The 24,646-nt window shown below is 29.9% G+C and overlaps 1 protein-coding gene across 1 annotated transcript in view; it reads right to left on the reverse strand.

The window, feature by feature from the left end:
* The window catches only part of LOC145969995 (sodium-coupled monocarboxylate transporter 1), a 31,747-nt gene extending 16,634 nt beyond the window's left edge, over nucleotides 1-15,113 (reverse strand). The window contains exon 1 of the mRNA XM_083096333.1: nucleotides 14,631-15,113. The gene's annotated coding sequence lies outside the window, so the exon portion shown is untranslated. The remainder of the gene's footprint in view (nucleotides 1-14,630) is intronic.
* Between the last annotated feature and the right edge of the window lie 9,533 nt (nucleotides 15,114-24,646).

The following is a 24,646-nucleotide window of genomic DNA, read 5'->3' on the forward strand; positions in this document are numbered from 1 at the left end:
TTATATATTGTATTTATATGTGTATATTTATTATATGTGTGTGTATGTAAATTTATTTTTTTTCTTCATCATTCTAATGTGTAATAAGAGATTTAGCAGGCGAGAATAAGTCGATGTTGTATCGAAATTTTAAGTAGAATATTCGTTTTAATCTGATTGAGATAATCAATGCGATGAAAGCATCAATAAAATAAAATTATTTAGCGGAACGACTTTACCCTCTTGTTACTTACTAGGTAATGGCACTCGAAAGCATTAAGAGTACTACAAACGTGCTCGAGATTACGGCGTCTTGTCACGTGGCTCGTGCCATCTCGTTTCAACTTTCTGTTATTTAAACTCACTGGGTATGAATCAACGAATTGTCACGTTTATCATTGTATCGATGTATTCTTGTTCAAATATCGAAGAAATTTCTCTTACTATCGCTCTCTCTCTTTTTCTTTTTTTTATGTTCATAAAATCATCGGTAATGATATTGCTTATCGTTTGTTGTAATTTATTATGTTGCAACAAAATAATTCTTTTGTGATGTTATAATTTGATCTTTTTATTTGGAAGAATAAAGTACATTCAGATTCATTATCGCATCACACGTGAGGATTATTCTTTTCTTCTCGGAAAAGTAATATTTCTAAAAATATTATGCCTGCAAATTACAAGTCGCAACAGTAGTATTTGCAGTATGTATTAGTATGGATCTTATGAAAGAACTTTGATCATTGAATTCATGGAAATTTATGCAGATTATCATTATGTTCTCATAATCATCATGAACACTTCAATATCTAATTGTTGCTGCAGGCGACAAGAAAAAAAGCAACTAAAAAAGAGATAAAATTTACCTCTGAATCATCGATTTCTTATTTTGAGTCATAATGGAAAATATGTTTTTCTATGTAGAATAAATAAACATAATTTTCTATGTAGAATAAGATAAAAAAATTTTATTTTTTTCAATATTATTATGTGGAACAACAATTTAATTATTTTAGCAATAAAAATGCATATTTTTTGTCTCTTTAAGAAAAATTAACTAAAGGAATTAGGGACGCAATGATGTGCATCAAGGCATCATTTGCAACGGCAAAAAGAATATACATCCAATTCTCGTTTAGATAAATACTCTCATGTGATGGTCATTATTAGTAAAACATGATCGTTATAAATAGACACGTAACACAATTGCTTAGATGCAATCTCGTGTGAGATTTACAATCTATGATTCTATATAAGATTATTGTATTTTTATCAAAAGATTGCGTGTCGAAGCACACGTTGTTAACATGCATTATATTTATTTTTATGATATAAATATAAATCACATAAAAATATGAAATATTTATTCTTTTTACGTTTGATAATATTATTAAATAAAAAATTAATACGAAAATTCGTAGCACTAAAGATAAGAATTATAGTATATTTTTTTCAATTGATATTCTTTCCATACACTATTGTACAATTTGTTCATAATGGCACCTATTAAATAGACTTTTTTGCAGTTAAATTGCGGTTGACAACGTGACACGCAATTTAGGTAATTATGTTACGTTCTTCTTTGCGGTCTGCTCGACGTCAGACCGCAGACGTGATTCGCGTAAAGATAGTACCCGGAAGCATAGCTCGTTGTATTGAAAAAAAAAACATCATATGTTAATTCACTAAAGATTATGGACAATAATAATGATGTAAAAGCTGAAAATAAATTATGAATAATGAGCGTCACGCGCCCAGCAATAATCATTCATTAAAAAATGATTCTCGGTTGTATTTTATTCATACGGTGTATGCAAATCTCCGCGACGGTTGCAATGAAGATGCTATTTCATTGTGTACAATCGCGGCGCGATTTGAAACGTGACGCACGATGATATCATATAATAGCGGTATAACAGGTGTGGTTTTGCGAATTTACTCTCACATTGCGATTCTCTCGATAATCACGTGATTGATAATGAGACGTGGCGCCGTCTTCGAAAGCATTATTAAACGATATCTAATTCACAAACAGCCAGCAAATGTTTAACTGAAAATGTCTCTCTGAAATTTCTTTTGTATGCTTTTTGAAACTTATGTATGAGAGACGCAATAGTTTCCTGAATTAATCTGTATTTTATAAAAAAAGAATATTAATTTATATAATTATTAATCGAAGAATTCAATGCACACATACACGCGTGCACGCGAAAATGTGCCATTTAATTTTTTCTTTCTTGGTAGATATTTAAGCTAATTAAGTTATAATTTTGAAAATCATAATTACATTTTTTTAAATTAGTTTTCTCAAATTAAATATAAAATATTTATTTCACGCGCCTTTCACTACACTCTTTGATTGAAAGACTACAAATTTTACTGTTAAATCGTGTAAATCCTGTTTAAAGGTCAACGATGGTCACTCGATGCGTCACATCCTGCTTCTAATTGTCCAATCTTGACTGCAACATCAAAGGCTGCAACATTTTTATTTTATATTTTATGATTCACGAAGGACGACAAGACGTAATAGTTATCGAAATGACACATCAACTTCGCGTATTCGGTGCATTGCACTTCATCGAGAACATTTGCGGCTTTCTCGTTCGCGGAATTATTACATAACGTAATACCAGAGGGTTAACCATTGATTATGGTTACGATTTTATGCGTTTCCTCATATAGCGTTCATATTGCCGATTAGTCGCCTCAAGGATACATCTATATTGATATACCGTTAATGGTAATTATTATAGCATTAATCTTTGTAGGTCAGTGTTAAATTCCACTCCTAAATATCCAATATAATTTTCCATATATATGTCCAATAAAGAATTTCATTATAATCTGTTATTCCATTTGACATAATAATAATGATTTTCTTATAAATATAATGTCATATTTTATGTCTCGAAGTATTAGTATATTTAAATTTTTGTTAAATAAAATTTAAATTAATAAAGTTTAAGGTAAAATATAAAAAATAAATTTTAAACTAGGATATAAAAAAATGATAGAATGAGTTGCTTTTTCTCAGAAAGATAAGAATAAAAATGCACTTTGATCGATTGATCTAAGAAAATGTAACCATGAATTAACATTTATAATATGTAAATTATTATTAGATGTACAGTTATTATTACGTGTATTATAATATACGCGTATACACGTTATTACGTTGCAGCAATTAGTAATGGTCTGATTTGCTTGGTAGATTAGATTTATAATGCTTCGTCTTTTCATTTGGTATTGCGTTTTACTAGAAATGTAAATAGAAATGTGGAAAATTACGGCACTCCTTAGAAATCTCTCCTACATTCTAACATAATGCATATATGATGAAGATATATTTGATGAATTGCATCGGATAACGATTGTTTGTCTATTTACAATTAGATAACAAGTTGTTATCTACAACTTTCCTAATTCTATTTAATAAAACTTATACAAGATGGATAACAAAAATGTTTGTCAATAATACCTGTTGATATTGATAATATTTGAGTCAATATAAGTTGATACATTTATGATGACTAAATAAAAAAATACAAGAAAATACAAGACCAAGGAAATACAAGACAATAAATGAAATTAATTGTAATAAAATTAATAGTAATAAAACTATATCAACGAACAATATCACACACGAAATGAATTTAATTATATATATTTCTAAGATGAAAATTTGTCGTGAATGTTTGTTTTATTTGTCGTTATATTTGTCGAAAATTTTTTAAAATAAGTCGAAAATTAAATTTTAATTTTAACTAGTTAAAGTTACCGCAAAATGAAATACTTCAATGAAGAGTACTAATAATCAATTTATTTTTATTTTTTTACAATATTATTGAATATATAAACAAATAACATTCTTTTCGATAATAATCAATAATTGTAATATTTGACTACTTACACAGATATTAGTATAGATTTAATTACGGATCTCCTAAAATTATTAAATGAATGGGATTGGTGGACTATGCTGATGTTCCAGCAGCGAGTTTGTACAGTTGGTGAAGTAAATTTAGCATTAGTAACCGGTTTGCAAAGCAAGTTTCCCCGCACTTCATCGAATATAAACTCAACTTGACTAGAGTTGACTAGACTAGACTACCGTTAAACTTAATAATCCACGATCGAATCACCGGTTCGATGTGGATATCGATGTTAAACCGAGGATTGTAATAATTCTGAGATCTCGATCGTGGAGAAAATCCCGACGATGTTCTTTAATCTCAAAAAAAAAAAAAGAAAAAGATAGAGAAGAAGAAAGGAGGATCGTTCTCAGTTGCAGCTTCAGTATGGCCCGTCTCGTTGGAATCGTTGAAAATTTCGCTCCGGGCATTTTTCCACATTATAGTTCTTTCAGTGGTAAATCGCCTGGATTGATAAAAATGGAGCGCATGTAATAGACGCTCTCTCTTCTCGCGCACTATCTACGAATGTAAAAGGAAATATACAGCGTATATATAAGAAAGTAGAATGAAATTGCGGATGTGATATGCTTTTGCCACTAACAATGATTATGTCAATATGAGAGGATGTATAAGTTACCGCGGTGCAATGTGTCATTTTATTCTTTCGCGAACCTCGTATCGGGATTTCAACGGCCTAGCAAGTCACGATATAATCATGATATAGCTCGTTCCTCTCTCATATACCACTTTTCTTAAATTGAGATAATTTACCTTCTAATATAGTAGAAGAGACGCGTTATGAAACCTAACTGTACCGAATAGCCGTCCATTTGACCTTTCTCTCGCGCTCTGAGATTATTCAAAATCCGCACGGATCGTCCTTCAAGCTTTGCTCTTTCGATTAGTATGTTAATTTGATCCCCGTTGAATTATTTAAGTGTCCCAAGAAGTGTTTTTAAGAAGATAGATATGGACTGTTTCGATTTCTAAGATGAAAAGCTTTTGCAAAGTGTGTAAATTCATGTTTTTATTTACGTCCAGATAATAAATCTTTCAGTTTAGTGTGATGCTTCATTCTTGCGATGATCGCGTATTCTGTATACATATTTTACATTGTGTAATTTTTCACTGTAAATTTTCTCAGCATTTGTAATATGCGAATGATGCGATGTTAAATAAATTACTGCCGACGTAGTTCCGGTCTTTAGAATTCTCAATCTCTTGTGTTCACTTTATTCAATGACAGAAACGTGTTTATTTATGCAGATTTATATAATTGAATGCGAATTTGCATATATAAACCCTTTTGAGATCGAGATTTTAATGTTTAGTAGAGACTATAAGTCTTATATCGTAGTCTTTACATACTTCCTCTTTTCCTTCTTCCGTATAAATAAATTTAAATAGCCAGAGATTGTCACGATGCCTACATAAATATGTGATTGCATGTTTCTATGTAATACATTATTCATTTTTTTAAATATAATATTAGCGATGGCGTGTTTGAACTTCTCTAACGTCTCTGATTTCAAAACATGTCTAATGGAGGTTTTTCATTTTCTTTTTTATAAGTATGATATTTTTGTTTTAATTAATTATTTTGCTTCTTTTTTTCTGTCCTTCTAATTTGTAAAATAATTATTAAAATAATTTCTCCTATAATATTTATTTTAATGTTTTAATTTGGGGCTTTATTGGATCAAAGTTCACATTTCTTGGGAAATCATATTTTTTTATGATTAAAAAGTTTAGTAATTTTTTAATCGCGAAAAAAGGATATAAATTTAATTCAAAAAGATAGAAATATCTGAGGTTTTAGTGTTTAGCATATGTACATGATTCTATTAAAGCATCGTGATTGTTGTGAAAGTGAGTTTACAGTGAGTAATTTTGAACGCGTGTCATACGTGACATATGTAACGTAAATTAACAACTTTATGGCGGAACAGATAAGTGTTCTCAACCTAATCTATAAAACATCAACTTATTCTAATTTGCCTTACTCACAAAATGATTAGCTACCGGCATCATATTTTCTATTAAATTTTATGCATACGTGTTGGGAAAGAGAAAAAAAGATGTTATATAAGTATTTTAAATGATAATTTTATGAGTATATAATTTTAGATATTAGATATATGAATCAGATATTATAGATATATGAATATATAATTTTTGAATTAGAAAAAAAATGTGTAAATAATAAATTAAACATAATAACAAATACCGATCAATGTAAATGTAAAATAAATAAAATGAATGTGTGATGCATATATTTATTCATTAGATAATTATGATTATTAAATAATTTATTATTAATATTTCTTTAATTTAAAAATGATAAATTAGATGTTATAGTTTCAATATATTATCTACTTTACTGTTATACATTGGATATATAGAATGAAAAGTCTAAATATATATATATTTTAATTATAATAGTATATTTCTGCAACATAATCACTGATTCATGAGTTTATATAATCATTTATTATTTTAAATTGTGCGTATTAAAAATAAAATGATATAACAAATCATCATGATTTATTTTTTAGCAAGATAAATTAGTTTTTTATTACAAGCATAATAAATAATAATTAAAATAAAAAACCGGATGTTTTTATAACACTTTACGTATCCATTTCCGCGAAGAATCACGCGCTAACGCTGGTTTTTCCAAATTATATATTTTTACAAAAAGATCGTTCGAGGATAAGAGGATAAATTGTCGCAAAGTGTTTATAGCCTGAGTTATATAAATTTTTCCTTGTTCCTGTCGCCGATAATATATGCCAGCTTATTAATTAGCGCGACCGACACTGTAGTGTTTCTCAGAAAAATATGCAATTAAATACAATAACTACAATTTTCCAATGATTTTTATTGCAGTGATCCCGCGCGAGTTTCCACACCGCGATGTTATACGAGTCACACACCATTGATTGACGTGTTCATGAAAGTCAATCGGTCGGATATAGTATTCGCGCAGCGTATATGGCGAACACATTGTATATCGCTGAATAACAGAACATGAGTAAAGTATTGTATCAGACTTTCAACCGACACGAAGAGTGTTCTCTGTTCGACGAGACTATCTGACGATTTACATTTCGTTCTGAGAATCGATTGCCATTTTTAGTCCGCTGACGTGGCACGCTCTATCGGTTCACATAGTAGATTGATTTTGTAATCAAAAAAAGAATACTAACGAAAGTTAAGGAATATTCAAAACTCGTTGATAAATTTTATGTGCGACCATGAAATATTTCATACATCCATGACTTTTCCTGTAGATGTTTAAACATTTCGCAATCTATACTAGAATTAGTAGAAAACACTTATGTATGTCCTTCACAGCAACTTCATAGCTTCATACCAATGATAATCGTCATTATCTTCATTATGAGTTCTCGTAGATTTCTATATTGTTGTTCTTCTTTGAAGCAAATTTAGATTCAAGAGTCGTAGAAAAAAACCTTCCATTTAATTCTGAAAGAAATATTATATGAATATATTTTATATTTAAAAAAGATTGAAATTAAAAATTTTTATTCATATATAATAATTAAATTCTTAATTACGATTTCCGGGTGACTTATACTTGATATACAAAATATCAACCATGACGTATAAAATAATTTTTCTCCTCTTATTAACAAAAAGGGTGAAATGGAATTCTAGTGACATTTGAAATATGGCGTAGCGGCAGAATTTTTGTATTATATGTCGGAAATGAAACAAGAGACTTTTCTATTTACTGCGCAAATGAAGACCTATCTATTTGCTTTGACTTGCAACCCTACTTATCCTGTCGTTAATTTTAGACGGGTACATGTTTTGCACACGACAGGTAATTTGCAGCAAGTAATTTGTCCACTTGACTCCGGGTTCGTGTTAACTGACCATTACGGCAGTCCCAAATATACTCGACAGATATTTGTCAAGCCGATACAAATGTCTCATTGTGTATATATGTATGAGAGGTATAGAATATATATATATAAATGAAGATATAATTTTTTATATATGTTATGATATGCAGTAAGACTTGTTAGACAATTGCGATATATTTGAAATAATTCGAGTGAAATCTAAATGAAAAGCTGTTTGTCACTTTCTGCATAATTTTATCTTATTTATTATTTTTTTTATTATTATGTTTAATTATTTTGTTTAAATTTATTACAATTTATCTATACATACATGTTTCATCTTTCGATTGTCAGTTAATATGGTTGGATAGGATGTCCGACGCTGCGCCACATTTTAGCATATTTTTCACACTAATACTGCGCAAAGACAGTCTGTCAGCGGTTTAATTGTAAAGTTTCGGAATTAACAAAGTTTCTAACATCATGTTTCGATCAATGAACTAACGCGCGAACTAACTTGCCAGGACTTCCACGCCCTTTATTAACTCATACAAAAATAGCTTTACTTTTACTCTTTGCAAGCTATACGAAGGATAAGATAAGGATAAAATGATAGCATTAATAAAAAGATGAATTCAGTTTCAAACATTGACATCTGAATAGATAGACGGAGCCTTTTGAGAGGGGTAACTGATAAATACAGTAAGGGGGGAGTGCATGAACTTCGGTTAATTCCGTCAACGTTCAACTATATTCGGCACAATTTGACATTACATGACGATTCCATTGACATCATCGATTCTCAACTAAATTTTCACAGAAATGTTTAAAAAGTGTTTATTTAGAGAAAATCGCTAACGCCGCTAAATATAAAAATAATATGAAAATATATAATAATATTAAATAATATACAGGGTGACCCATTTTAACTTAGGCAGCCAAATAACTCGAAAAATAAGCAAGATAGAGAAAAATGTTTTAGACAAAAGTTGTATGGTTTCGAGGGGGCCATAAGATGGTATCATTGGTTTGACCTTGAAGAGTCATTTGAAGGTCACGTGAAGGTCACTTCAATTTTTTTAAATGGAACATCCTATATATTTTTGTACATTCTTGTAGCTCATCTCGAGAGCTTTCCAAAACACTATAATTAAGTACATTTTCGTTAAGTACTTTTTGAGTTATGAGGCTTGAAATAATTTCTTAATTTTACATAAACCGTAAAATATCTTGTAAAATATTCATTTTTCGATTACCTTACCTTAATAGTTTTATGTACAAAATAATGAGAGGAATCAATTGGTGTAAAGAAAACACATAGTTGTTTCGAAGAAAAAATATGTAATTTGCAATTAACAATTCCATATTTTTTCTTAAAAACAACTATGTGTTTTCTTTACACCAATTGATTCCTCTCATTATTTTGTACATAAAAGTATTAAGGTAAGATAATCGAAAAATGAATATTTTACAAGATATTTTACGGTTTATGTAAAATTAAGAAATTATTTCAAGCATCATAACTCAAAAAGTACTTAACGGAAAGGTACTTAATTATAGTGTTTTGGAAAGCTCTCGAAATAAGCTACAAGAATGTACAAAAATATATAGGGTATTCCATTTAAAAAAATTGAAGTGACCTTCACGTGACCTTCAAATGACTCTTCAAGGTCAAACCAATGATACCATCTTATGGCCCCCTCGAAACCATACAACTTTTGTCTAAAACATTTTTCTCTATCTTGCTTATTTTTCGAGTTATTTGGCTGCCTAAGTTAAAATGGGTCACCCTGTATAATATATATATATATATATATATATATATATATATATATATATATATAATATATTAAACAATATTGAATATATATAAATTTAAAAATAATATAATAAATATAAAAATAATATGACATTAGTCACAACACAACTTCGCACAATACATGTGAGCTGAACTTTGATGTCAATAATTGGAGTCGAATTATTAACCGATCATTATCGGGAATAACCGAATTCAACCGAAGTTCATAGAGTCCTCCCTTACCGCGAATATCAAAGCCCCCCCTCGTCCTAATCGATAGCTAATGCTCCGTCTATCTATTCAGATGTCAATGGTTTCGAACATCTTTTTATTATCTAATGTCGATTATCACTTATCTCGATACTATTTTATTTTACATTCATACTTGTTTTGAATTAGATCTGTTATTTTATGAACTTATTAGATATTTTGAATAAAAAATGTCATTAATGTCATTAGAAGGAAATTGCAGAAAATGATGAATAAACTTAAAATTTTATAATTTATTAATATAATTTATTAATATAATTTATTAATATATTTTTTATGAAGTTTTTAAAATTAATTTCACTAATTTTGCTAATCGAGCTAATAAGAATAATAATTGAAACGTTTTGTAAAATCTCCATTCTTTTTATTTTAATAATATTTATACGTAATTTAAATGCATGTGCATTATCCTTTTGCAAAAAGTGTTATCGTTTTCATTATCGTATTACAGAGTCGGGTCTTAACTAAATGTATTATAAGAAAAGTCATACGAGAGCAAAGAGAGAGAAAAAGAGCGAAAGATAAAAGCAGAATACCACCAACAACAATTTTAATAATCTGTGGATTGCTATGGAGAGCATATAATAGCACAATTTACTGCTGCATGGTACCAGGGATGCAATCCACAATGCAAATGTAGTTGCGGTGTTCCTTTCTGTGCGTTCGACATAGATATAATTTCCTTTAATTACCGATATGCACAAAATTAGCCAGAAATATATGCGCGCATTTGTCTATATTTGGCATATCGCATTGTGTCGCATTGTGCAATGTATGTTTCGTTAGACATAAGATAATTGACCTAATCGCTGCGCTTCTTCCTGTCCGTATATCCGTCAACAAGTCCGTAAAAATTGGATGATCATGCAAAATAATTGATAAGATAAAAAAATACCACAACGTTCATCGTTATTTGAGTGTAAAATTTATTATTACTCGATCATATTACATATTTCGTCATCGCACTACATTAGTTATGCAGTAGGCAATTAACGGATAATTAGTGAATATTTAATAGATGTTTGTACTATATCCATATTTAATAAACCTGAAATGACATAACATATGATCTTGATACATTTTTATATTATTTAATTAAACATGATAAAATGGTATGATTTTATGATCTAACTTAATGATAATGATAAATTATGTTTTACATATTTCTATCAATTTTTGTATTTAAATTGAAAAGAATTTTATAGTAATTAAAAGTTTGTGTAAAATACATTATGTAAGAAGATAAGAAGTGGTTAAAGTCACTTTTACTATCAAATACACAACAAAATTACAAACAGTTACTTAGGTTAATTAGGTTTATGGAATAAAAGAAATTAAATATAAATTTTATGATACAATGTCTGTAAATATATCTTGTCATATTATTTAAATAACAATAAAAGAAAATATGAAACGTGAAGTATTCTTTAATTGATGCAATCCAAGAAAGACAACACATGCATGTTATGCATAACTATTGTAACAAATTAATGTTATCTATACCTTCTTGTTTTATCTATGTATTTAATATAATTAAAAGCAAAATTCTTGATTGATAAGAAATCTTTCGGACCATTTGTCTTTGTGGTATTGAGAGGAATGAAATTAATAATAGTGGACAAAGTAAGTCTTCTATTTGATATCGATTATTAACTTAAATGGAAACATTTAATTAAGTGAAAAGTGCGGAAAGTTGTTTCTAACGCAATATTTTAATCTTGATTTATCTCATTGCTTTCTTCTTAAATGTCTCGACTTAAATATCTCTCTATTTAAAATGAGAATCAATTTGATAACTTTTGTTCTAATACCAAATAAAATTGATCGTAACTAATCAGGACTGTTACATGTATTTTAAAATTGCATCTTGATTCAATTATGAATTCTATCGATAATCTAATCAAACTTTGTTATCAATATCTAATCAACGAATATATTTAATCGACTTTTCTACAAGTATCTATTATTCTCTTATCTAATTTTAAATTAGATTTTAATTTTTAATTTTAATTTTAAATTAGGTTTTATTTTAAGCGCAATTTACTTTAAAAAATTTACTTTAAATTTTAATCGAAAACTTAATAATGAAGATAGCGAGAATTAGCTAATAAAAATCAAGAAATCATGAGGAAAGATATCTACGTGAGATTTCTGCCAATGAGAGAAATTTGGTTTAAAATTTACTAGGGAATTTATAGCGGAAATATAAAATGTCCGAAGTGTCTTTCCCGTAGCTAAAGTCGACATTACGTTTCTCCGTTGTAACGCTACCAAAATTCTCGTACGCGTTCCTTTGAATCGGGACGGGGGCCCTCTGGGAGCGGAATGCATGAATCTTTATCAGATCGCGGAAGACGATGGAAGACGAGGATGGGAAGAAGCGAAGGAGCTTTTGTAACTAGCTTTGCCCGTTCCGAAGAGCTGGCAGCAGCGACGGCGCAATTGAGCGAAATTGCACACGTAGGACGCGAGAGACGGGAAACTTTACAATGCAAATCCAGCTGCCACGACCTGGACTGTTCTCCGTGTCGCTCGTGGCGGTAGTTGCTGATGACGGTGGTGGAATCGTTGCTGTAGCAAAAAACCTGGGCGGTACGGGTCGCGTCTGTCATATTACAGACCCCCTTCCCCCTCTCTCTCTCATCCGGATTCCTATTAGGGACTTTTTGACAGCGTCAGATGCTGCTTCGCTGTTTTTTTTGCACCGGATTATTGCGAAAACTTTTGCGAAGAAGCTAGCTCTCCTTCTCTCTCTCTTCTTCTTCCACCCTGTATCATCAGCCTAAACATGTGCAGTCGCATTCGAAAAAAAAAGAAGCTAGAAAGACGCTATTATTAAAAGCTAGTTTGCTGCGTGCGAGAACACACTTGAGTCTTTATTCGAATTTGGAACTCGCTCTGGCAGCTGGGAGACTATATTTATCATCTAACGAACCAATCTCGCAATGTGAAAACAACATATCTACCTTAAGTGACGTAAACCGCGGCTGAATCACTGCTTGGTTGCGAGGCCGGCGTATTTATCGAGAAGTTTATCTTTATCTCATATTTTTTTAACGGATTTTCGCATATTATGTCTATTTGACTAATGATTATTACACGTTTATACGTAAATTTACATCAGAAATACGCAAGAATAAAATTCAACAAATAATCCTTAGTTAATATTTTTATATTTGGTTGATTCTATTAAGCTGACGTATATGCGAGTTGATTGCATGATGTGTATGATATTTAAGATAAGACATCAAGCTACAATGTAAGCGCGACGTACAAAAACAGTTTTACGAAAAAGATCACTCGATATTTTGATAATGTTTTTATTATAGCGATTTATATAATTTTTATTTAATTATTTTTTTTTATATTATTGAGCACAGTTAAATCAACGGACATATTGGACACGTTGCATAAAGTGTCTTGCGTGATACTGCTCGGGTATATCCCGAAGAAAAGTGCAGGATCGTGATATGAATAATCACAGCGTTCTTCAAATACAGCCGTAGTCCGATCGCGTTTCTGATGTTAATGGGTAATATCCGAGCGTTTCCTTGAATGAATTCATATCCAGCGATCGAACGAATTTGCAATTATAATGAAACTCGTACATTTTGGCTCAGCCAGTGAATTATAGCATAAAATATAATACATTGATATAATAATCAGAATATATAATTATGCTATAATTCTTATACATGTCTATCAGTGATGATGAAATATAATAAAGATGTATAACATGATTATTTTTAAATATATTTGACAATGTCTCGATTAAATGCTTTTCTATTATTCGCAAAAATTTCGTATTATGTGAAAAGAAATATTTTTTGCCATTGAAATTATTTTTTATTTATTAATGTCGAAATTATATATATATATATATACCAGATAAACAAAAATGTATATTATCACTAAACTTTTGTTAATTGAATTTTTTAAAGTAAAGTAACGGAATATCATGCTTTTAAACCATTGCTTAGATATTGCGATATCGGAGTAGCGTAAAAAGTTGGAAAATAATTGCGGCACATTACGTACTACTTGTAGCAGTTGCGTAAGGAACTGATCTACCAACCTTACTCAGTAAGGACGAATATAATAATGAAATAGAAAATGATAATATATATTATTTATATACAATATTATTTTATAGATGAGACAATAGAATTTAATTATTCGGAAGAATTATTATTGCGAGAGTTAGTAAATTGCCTCCAATATTTAAATTCGCTAACAGAGAAGTTGATTCTCAACATTGTCCAACATTTATTCATGAATCAAAAAGAGAAATGAATGAATATTCTTCTCGCTTATTTTATCATGAAAAGGCGAAAGATATTGTAAAGTCTAAATCCTACCACACTAAAGTTATTGCTGATACCACTATTGAAGCTTGCCGTGAGACTTATTCGATAAACCAATTGGAAGAGGATGGTAGAAATAGTTTGAGGAAGGAATAAGTTTAATTTTCGTTATTATATATATAAAAGTATAAAAGATTACACGTTCTCTAGCGCGAAACGCTCGTCTAATATTGTAATGAAATACTGAAACTTTTTCACAAGTGTAAAATTACAAGTTTTATCTTCTACTTTTTACGCGAAAACTTTTCGTCAAAAAGTTTTTAAACTCGGATGTTATTTCACAAGCTGTTACTAATTTGGATTAAATCGTTAAATCTTCGCTTTAATATGCAATATTGAATTTTTCTTTAAAGTTTTTATAGATAGATATATTACAAATTTTTTTTCAATATAAGAAATCATTTTTTTATCGACTAAAATGCTGCATTACCTGTAATGTGTCACATGTTCGACGGTATCGATCAGCACATCCGCGTTATCCACATTCTGAACGATGTGTGCCAAGTCCGTCAAGGTCGGTACGTGCTCCTTTCACGCCGTCTGATAATAATACTACTATTACGTAAGCATTATTTCGTACAGCGTTTTATTATTTTGTCACGTTGATGATAAATTTCGGGTGATTCGGCAACATTTATAAATACGCAGCTTCGCGATTGCTTGTCTGTCTTGGTGAAATTACGAAGGGTTTCCACGTTCCGGATAAGTGAATCCGATCAGTTTCCCGATCGAGATAGAGGATAAGATGTCGAGGAAAATCTATGGTCGTCAGTCAATCACTATACGACGTTCACGATTTCATTCACAGCACTCGAGGAGCTTCATTCGTTCCGTTTCGCAGAACGGTTAAATCCGATTCCGAGTGAATTACAGACCATGCGACGTGGTCAGCCGCCAACGTAATACTGGGAAGTCCACACACTACAGCTGCTATATTTAAAAAGTAACAGTAGCCCATCATGTTAGCGCGCATCCATCGGAGACGTCATTCGCGACGATGCAGCCGATTGACAGATTATCAATATCGAATCAATATCGGAGTTATCCGTAGAATAGATAACTTAACTTTCAGGAATTGTGAACATCAATGGATACTTATCAGTCATGTGTTATTATTTTGGTAGATCATATTAGATATCTATAATGTGAAAGATTATTAATATAGTACTTTTTAAATATAGTATACTTTTTAAATATAAATTATCGATCCCTCTAAGATTGATCATTATATGAATCATTCATCTATAATAATCAATTTTAAAGAGATCGATTATTTATTTTTATTAAGAGATATCAGTAATCTCTCATTAATTTATTATTGACATATAAATTAATTATCGCGCAACTGCAAAAGTAATATAAAAAGCAATCATGTAAAAATAATTACATAATTAATCTGTATTTCGAAGATGGATATATTTTTGCAATTCATCGAATAGCGATAATCATACAGAAATTGTTCAACAAACAATTTTCCTTCGGCAATTACCCGTTTGTACGAGAACAGAATTAGCCACTATAAATATACCGTGAGATATTAAAATAGCTTCGATTGTTAATAGTAATTTCTCGCAGCCATGTATAATTGCTTATTAATATTTTTTTTGCTCCACTTGTTTATAAATTGAGTCACGTAACTTTATTTTACGCTGCTACATCCACAGATGTATCTTTAGGCAGACTGCATATTCGTATATATTTTATCCAGGGCTGGCTCAAAAAATTGCGGTACCTGTAGCCAATTTTGTTTGATCGATCAATTTTAAAGATAAAATTTAATGTTCTTATCCTTAACGCAAAATTTAATCAAGATTTTCTGTGTATTGATTAAGAATATCTTGAAAATAATTTAAATAATTTATTTTATCTTTTGAGTTATGTTTATAGTTACTTATTTAATTTAAGAAATCCTTACACGTCCATATCATTTGATTTGCGCTTCTAAGCCTGAAAGCGCCCTTGTCATAGTATCCAATTAGCCACTCCCCTAAGAAAAGCTTAATTCCCCTAAGAAAGGCTTAATTCTGTTCTGAAGAAAATTATTGAGCAGGCCTGTGTTTGGAGAGATAAATCTCATAATTGATCGCGAATGGAATCTCACAGGAAAGAGTATTGTCATATTGTCTTTACTTAATAATGACTTTACCCATAGTCACGGTGCATACGGCAAAAAGACGCGTTAATTTGTCATTTAAGCGGCTCGCAGCACGTGACTTTGAATGATAATTCGTTATCAGTAGTAGAGACTGCAAAAACATGATAAATCAATAAAGATTGAACGATTAAAAAGTACACAATTAGTTAACTTATGAACAAACATGAATAATGAGTGTATATCTGTTTGTACTGATATGTATCAGACTTTATTTATTTCTTGAAATGCGGTTGCTATCATCTTGTATCTGTTTGATCTGCCTTGTGTCTGTTTGATCTGTCTGTTTGTACCATCCGTATGCACAAGATAATTACATAGTTCTTACTCTCGTTCAATCTTTATTGATATATTATCATCAGTCTCTTGCTAATCAGAAATTCGTGTCTCGAATGACGTGCTACAAAATAATTCCGCTTATTAAGTAAGGTCATTAATATTATTCGTTCTTATCTGCTTTCCAGTATTTTTTAAAAATTATATATGTACTTGTTTTAAATGCAAAAAATATAAGTGTTGAGAGATATAGAAAGAGACAGAGAGAAACAGATCGATGCGTATGTCGAATTATATCTTATTTATATCTTTGATGATTCAATTAATGCACACAATTAATGTTAATATATATTTTACATTTTATTTCAATTAATATTGACATATATTATTTACATTTTATTTTAATTAATATTAACATATTTTATTTTAATTAATATTAACTTATATTATATACTTTTTTAGAAAAAATGTTAGGTGAAATTGTTTAGTTTGACTCATGTTCTGTTTGAAAATTTCTAGGATATAGTTCAATACTTAAAAACGCGAAATTATGGATAGAGCTAGTGGAAAATATTCGAAAAATTCAGAACATTTATATCACAAGTAACACGCAAATGCGCCTCGGGGATGGTGGCTGCATTGTTCGCGAAACCTAAAACGCGAACTCTCATACCGCGCACCTGAAGTGGAAAGTAACTCTTGTCTCGGCGTCTTACAACTATATTCCGTATAATGATAGAGATTGATACGAGTTAGGAAGTGCTCAACGAGCGACTGATGTCTAGATTCGTCTAATTTCGTTGTCTCTCATCTCATTCTCCGCTTTTCCGCGTTGCAATTTCAAGAATTTGCGATTGACATGTCTCTGCAATTTTGATACTCCGATGCTGCCGATTTTGAGTTTTACGAGGCTCATTCAATGCAGAAAATCTGTTGTTGCAATAATGTTACAAAATGCTCGGTACGGATAACCGGATTATTTAATTAACGGACGCATTTAGTAGCGCGCGAAATTTCGCGAGCGAAACAGCGGATGCGAACAGACTCTCAATCGCGTAATCCACTTTCGGCGAGAGTTATATTTCCATAATGTAATTGTAGAATTATGGAGATTGGATTTGGCAAGTTACAAATTACCCTTGCGTAACGAATATTAGCTCTGCGATAAAGTTTACATACTATTCGTTTCAGTATTAACGAAACATTTAGATGAAGATAGATACTCACAGATATAGAGAACTGATGGAAAGCAATGATCAATTTACCAGCAAATTAGAAAACGTTTTCTCAATCTATATATATTTGTTACATTATACATGTTGTGTTATATAAATAATTATTAATTAAAATATATTTTATATTCAAGATACAATTTATATATTTACATTACATTTAAACATATGATTAATGGATAATACAAACAAATTAATACAAACAAATAATACAGACAAATTTACATGTTACTAGCTCCATATATCAATAATATGTCATTTGCTTCCTGTCAATATAAAGAAACAGAAATTTTTTTTCGCAATACAAGGGCAAATTTTCTATGAAGCTCTGTGCAAAAAAGCGAACGCGCCAAAATAGCAACTCACAGTTATGTAAGCGACATTGAGTTTATATTTCACCTGTCGTTACACTCTATGATTGCACCAATTCGAATTTCGCTCTATGTATTTCGCTCGTCACTTTTCACCTTGCAACTCTGTTTTTTTGCATTTGTGTTTGCGTAATATGGCCAATATTTTTGCGCACAGTGATTTGTAAATTTACAAGATCAAATTTTTTTATATCAATGCCCGTCGTAAGTATGAATTCTTTATTATGTGCGCCAAACAATTGCCGCACTGCACCTGAGAATGATTTAAATACGCGCTCTATAAAAGTACGCGCTTGAAGACAAACTATTGCGCAGAAAGTAACGATGATATTGATAGTAACGGTAATAATAGTAGTGGTACAGTAATGGTGTTAGTAGTAGTAATAAAAGATGTCTTCTCTCGAGCACGTCTGAACTCTTGCCAAAACGCCAACGAGAAATTGCAAATGTTTATCTCGGCGCTAAGAGATTCCCCTGTGACGTCAATTTGTCACGTGTCTTATATTCGACGCTCATGATTAATAGCGTTCATAGATACACGCAATTTGCAGATTAGATAATCGAATGCTGCCTGCAGCAGGTACCATTACGTACAGGTGGTTAAATCCGATAAGGTTGAGTTACACGCGTGCACCGGCTGTGCATATTGTGCCGTTTCGTAATGATAACGGAGATGAAAGACTTTTATCGCGTCGCGACTATTTTCCCTCGATCTTGCATCGATTTGCACGCGTTTATTTTAACATCTTAAAATTTCGCCGGGATAAATATATTTTTGTATTTTTCACTCGATGGACGATTGAATTCTTAAATTTTGCGATATACTACTAAATAGATCGTATTACTTTTGCAGCGAAAATCTCCGAATCAACATTATATATGTGCTTATTATGGTATGAAAATTTTGCAAAATTCTGGAAATGAAAATATTCATCTGGGTGTTCATTCATTCATTTTACTTTGCTGTGAACGAGTGTATGTTCTTATATGTAGTACAGCTATGACGTCAACAATCGACCACGCGAAATAGGTCTCGACTCTCACCGAGACACAAATTCACGGATTGTGTACCAAAGTATACATTTTCTATCGTACTTAATGTATGCGCTATTAATAGAAATTAAATTATTTGCGGAATTCTGTAGCACAGAGAAATGACGAACACCGTAGCGGATACTGTATGAATATTTATATATATTGCAATTATAGATGCGATTCATGTATTATGGATTGCTATCGGTATTCTATAGTTTCTGAAAGAGAAAGTAATTGATTTTCTCGATTATTGATAGCAAGGAATGTTGTCAAAGAGTTTATTAATTTTGACGTTAATTATTTTATTATTAATATAATTATTAAGCAAAATTTCTCTTCCATTCAAGTCAGAAATAATACATAAATGATATTTTTTCTTTCTTTTATAATATATTAATTTTACTTCAAATATTTTTTTTAGGAAATTTACGTATATGAGCCACAGAATTTCTGTAGGACAAGTACACAGCGTACGATAGTTATGCGACCAGAAAATTGGAATATGATACAAAATCAATATATACTGTCGCAATACAGCCATAAACAATCGAAAAATCAGATACACAATATTGTTACGAAATTGTTGCGGATGTTATGTATAACGTATCATTTATAAAAAAAATTTGAAACATTAAAATGCAGAAGCAAAAACTAATTGTTACATACAAATTTTCAATCTATTATATCTGCTTATAAATTTAATTACATAATTTTTGATGCATTAAATAATCATTATTATATATTATCATTACAATGTATTAACCTTTTCTTTTAACTATTATTATAATTATTATCGAAATAAATTATGATCATGTCATAAAGAATACAAAAATTTAGAAAGAGGAATTATTTCCGAGTGTTGATAAACACATCAACATAAGCTCTTGTAATGCTTTGCTTTGAGGTTAAAGTATATTGCGACGCAAAAAGATATGAGAGATACGTTACACAATAATTTAATATTGTTTTAATCATATGTTATTACATTTAACAATTTTGGAATTGTTCAAAATATATATAAAATTATTACAGTTATGAATAATCTTTCTCTTTCCACTTTTAAATATAAATACTCTATATGTATTATCGTTACCGGAATTTATTTAATGTTTTTTTTATTCATTCATTAAACATTTAAATTTATTTCATATTTATTATTAAACGCATTATTTAAATTGTTCGTAATAATTCTTGTTTCACTAAATTTAAAAAAATTTATTTTTCAATTTATCCTATATATGAAGTGTCCCATCTATCATGTGCATCCCAAATAACTTTTTTGGACTCATATGAAAAAATATTTTAAATAAATGTTGTTTGTAATTCCAAGGGAAAAAGATAGGGATATTGGTTTGACCTCTTGGGTGCAGCTGCCAACTTTATACAATCTATTTTTCTTAAATGAAATCATCCTAATTTTTTATATTAATCATTCTTCATATTCAACGTGAAAAATAAGGATAAAATGACCAAAAATTAAATAGTTTAAGAGATATTTTATACTTTGACATAATTTTACATAAGCTATGAAATATTTCGTAAAATATTCATTTTTTGAATATTTTATTTAATACTTTTAACAAAGTAATGAGAGAAGTCAATTAACGTGAATAAAACATTTTTTAGTACGAGTTCAAAAATAAAAGTTATTTAAAGTGTATAAACTTAAATGGGACACTTTGTACACATATATTCGATTCTATTATGTAAATTTTATTATAATACAGTTTTATATATGAACTTGTCAGATAAGTTTTTAGTATATAACATTATTTTACATTGCATTTTACTTAAAATATAATTTTCCACAATTTATACCGTTGGTTGCGTCTCAAATTCGTTGGTTTCGCGGGTATCATCTGTAATTGTCATCTGCAATTCCCTGCATGTTCCGAATAGGGAGTGAAGATGACTTCCTGAAGTGTATTTCGTGCTTATGTTCCGAAACGGTTTACGATCGGTAAAGCGTATCCATGAGCATTCGTGCCTGATATTGTGACGCGTTGCACTGGTGACAACGACAGTTCTCTGTTGACAATACGCGCTATTACATATGTGCTAAACGAGTATGCAAAATAAATTTTAGATCACAATTCATTTCTGTCATATGACGAAAAAGGTCTCTCTAACAATAAATAAAAATTCGATTGGCTACTATCACTCACCATTTTTTCATTTTTCACATTTGATTTAACTTTCTAGATGAGTTTTTAATTAAGAATCTGATAATTAAAAAACATTATTCGAGCATAAGTTTTAAATGAGGTATATTATATATTCATTTAATGATTTGAAATCACAAAGATACATTTTAAAATAAAATTTTGAAATGGATTTTTTTGGAATAAAGAATTTAATTTTAATGATATGCAAATCTCTAATTATATAAGTGAGGAAATAACACATTATATTATTACCGTTTTCAATTCTATTAATAACTCGTATTGTATTCGTAAAGCAACTTGTGTCAAAATCCAGTCGTGCATGTTACCAAGTATATTGACTATGTTCTGTTACAGACATAATTTACAACCTTATAAATCCCATCTAGTCACATGTTGCGGAAGGTCGATAAGCCATTGTCCTTCCTGTCGTGCACTGCTGCGTTCTTTGCTTGAATACTGCCACCAATTTATTGTTTCTTTACTTAAACCGCGATTAATAATATTTATTTATGGCTTATTACTTCCATCTGACGCAAATTGCATGAATATTATATTCTACACTTGTATTTAAAGAGACTCCGGATATATTATAATATATCCAGATATATATGTCTAATATCATAAAACAAAACTTCTCTTAAATTCATACGAATAAATAAATAATAAAAAAATGTTGAAACTCTTTCTACTTATAAATATTATATATTTAATATTTAAATATTACATTTTTTTGTGCATAGTATAAATGTTAAAATTTTGTCTCTTTAATTTGTCAAACTCGAAAAATCATTTTGGAAACATTTATAAATATTTAATTTTAACTATAAGCAATGTGTACATAAATGATAAGCACCGAGTGTACAATATTTTGAATCATGTGCATTTAAAAGATTAATTGAAGGAACATTAGATATTTATAGCGCAATCAATTCTACGCAATTAATGGTCGAATATGCCATTATTTGATTTGATAATAATTCGTTTAAACAATGCAATTTAACGGCGATGTGAATTACTATTAAATCGATGAATATCAAATTATTTCGATCGCGGTTATTTCCCCGTGAGAATAATCATTTGGGGGCTTTCGCTTGACCGCGCAGGTACAGTACCGTTGTGCGCGATGTATCACGATTTATGATACCTACAGGAACAAAGCTATGCAGGTATCGCATGGTATTCATCACTAGGATTGTTCAGTGAAAGGTTGTACTATCGCATGAATTTAAGCAATTTGCTGGGATACATATCTTTGATAACTGTACGAGCGTAGAAATTTCATGGGAAATCTTTAATGGATGTCTCGCGTACCAAGCTGATACAGCCTTCACAAAGAGGATATATCAACTAGGAACATTATTTATTTTGGACCCTGCTTTAAGAACGACTTTATTTACGATATAATCATAGATCGCGTAATGGATGGATACACGAAGCAAAGTGCGTCTAGAATATGTGAAAGTAAAAAAGCACGAGTGCAAATGTTTGTATGTATCAGATATATTTTTCGGCCCTTTTTAAATATAGTGTCATATTTCACGGCTGTATAAATAAAAGATGAAAGATAAATTATATATGTTGGTTATAAATCATCTTATTTTCATAGAAAGCATATGGAAGTTATTATAACAGATCCACTCGGTTCAAGCGTAAATATGTTTGAAGAAGGTTAACAGAAATTTCCTTCGGATGCATTAATTCTTCTCAAAATGTTTATTTTTGCATGGATTTGATAAAAAGATTCTACGAAAACTTTTTATGAGACCTTTTAACGTTTCACGTTGGGATAATTATTTTATTCGCGATAGAGTTACTTTACTCGTACCTTTTCTTAAGACTACAATGGAACTGAAAGCTCAGACATTTTTGTAAAACGTGATGGATGAATCGAAATGATCGTTAGAAGAATTTTACAATCAATCAAGTTTTATTTTGACAAAAGACGTAGAAAAATTTACCACAAATAATACATATTTTAATATAAATACACTCGGCTTCTCTTTATGTATACTACTAGCTATAATAATATAAAGTAAGAAATTTTATGTTGAAACAAATGATAATAAAGGTATTAAAATTTATAACACGCGCACGTAAATATAATATGAAAACATGTACGAAAATAATATATAATTCTTATATAAGTGATATAATATTTATTTGTTGCTTCAATTTCTCCCAGTGTGGATCGTTGAATTTTTGAAAGTTTTGAAAATTTTCAGATAACGGAGCGTAACAGTTTATGTCACCACATACATAATGCATTGCCATGTTTGCCATGCGTTGTTCTATCGAACTTCATCCGCTATGTAGAACTTTAAGCCTCTGGGCAAAGCTCGAAATAGCTACATACAGTCACGCACAGTTTCGCGAACTGCTAATGTTACTGCTACTACGTCTGTTAATAGCATCATGCGTACTGTATACCCTCTGTGTATATGCAATGAAGCATAATCAGGAAAATGCATCTTTTATAATGGATCCCGCAAACTCTATACAGTTCATAAAGGAGTTTCTATAAATTGTAGCCACATACATATCTCACATTTACATTATATTAGTCTAACAATTAACAGTCGATGCAAGAGTTAATTTGTTTTTACATGTTACGAAAAATAATTTTGCCACAATATATGTTTTTTATAAATGTTTTAATATTCTAAAAAAAAGTTCATTATTTTGCTACATGTTCCATAAAAACGAATGTTTATTAAAATTACTGATATGTATTATAAACTAAACTTTTTTTCATGATATATATCATTTAAAATAAAATGATAATCATGTGATATATATATATATATATATATATATATATATATATATATATTTATTTATTTAATTATAATAATAACTGAGTTTTAAATTTTAGTAGTTTTAAAAATTAATTTAAATTTAATTCTGGCAAAAGTTGATACATATGTAAAATTATAAGATAAATTGATGTATGTTAGAAATTCATTACACTGTTTTCAACAGCGTAATTCTACATTGCTAAACCTTTACATTACTGTGTTAGTTTGATATGTAATTCCCGTAATCTTGTTAGAGTTTCATTAATAATTTCTTGAAGTTGCAAGATGACTTTGAAACTTTAAAACTTCATCTATAATAAGTTAACAATTTATAAGTTTGCTCGTGGAGTAAAATAATTTCCAGAACATATATATATCTTCTCTATTTAATAAATAATTACAATACTTCTGAAAACTGAT

The sequence above is a fragment of the Camponotus vicinus genome, unplaced genomic scaffold (genome assembly GCF_025532165.1).
Source record: "Camponotus vicinus isolate PSW18456_S1 unplaced genomic scaffold, iyCamVici1.0 SCAF_4, whole genome shotgun sequence".
In the NCBI taxonomy this organism is placed as follows: Eukaryota; Metazoa; Arthropoda; class Insecta; order Hymenoptera; family Formicidae; genus Camponotus; species Camponotus vicinus.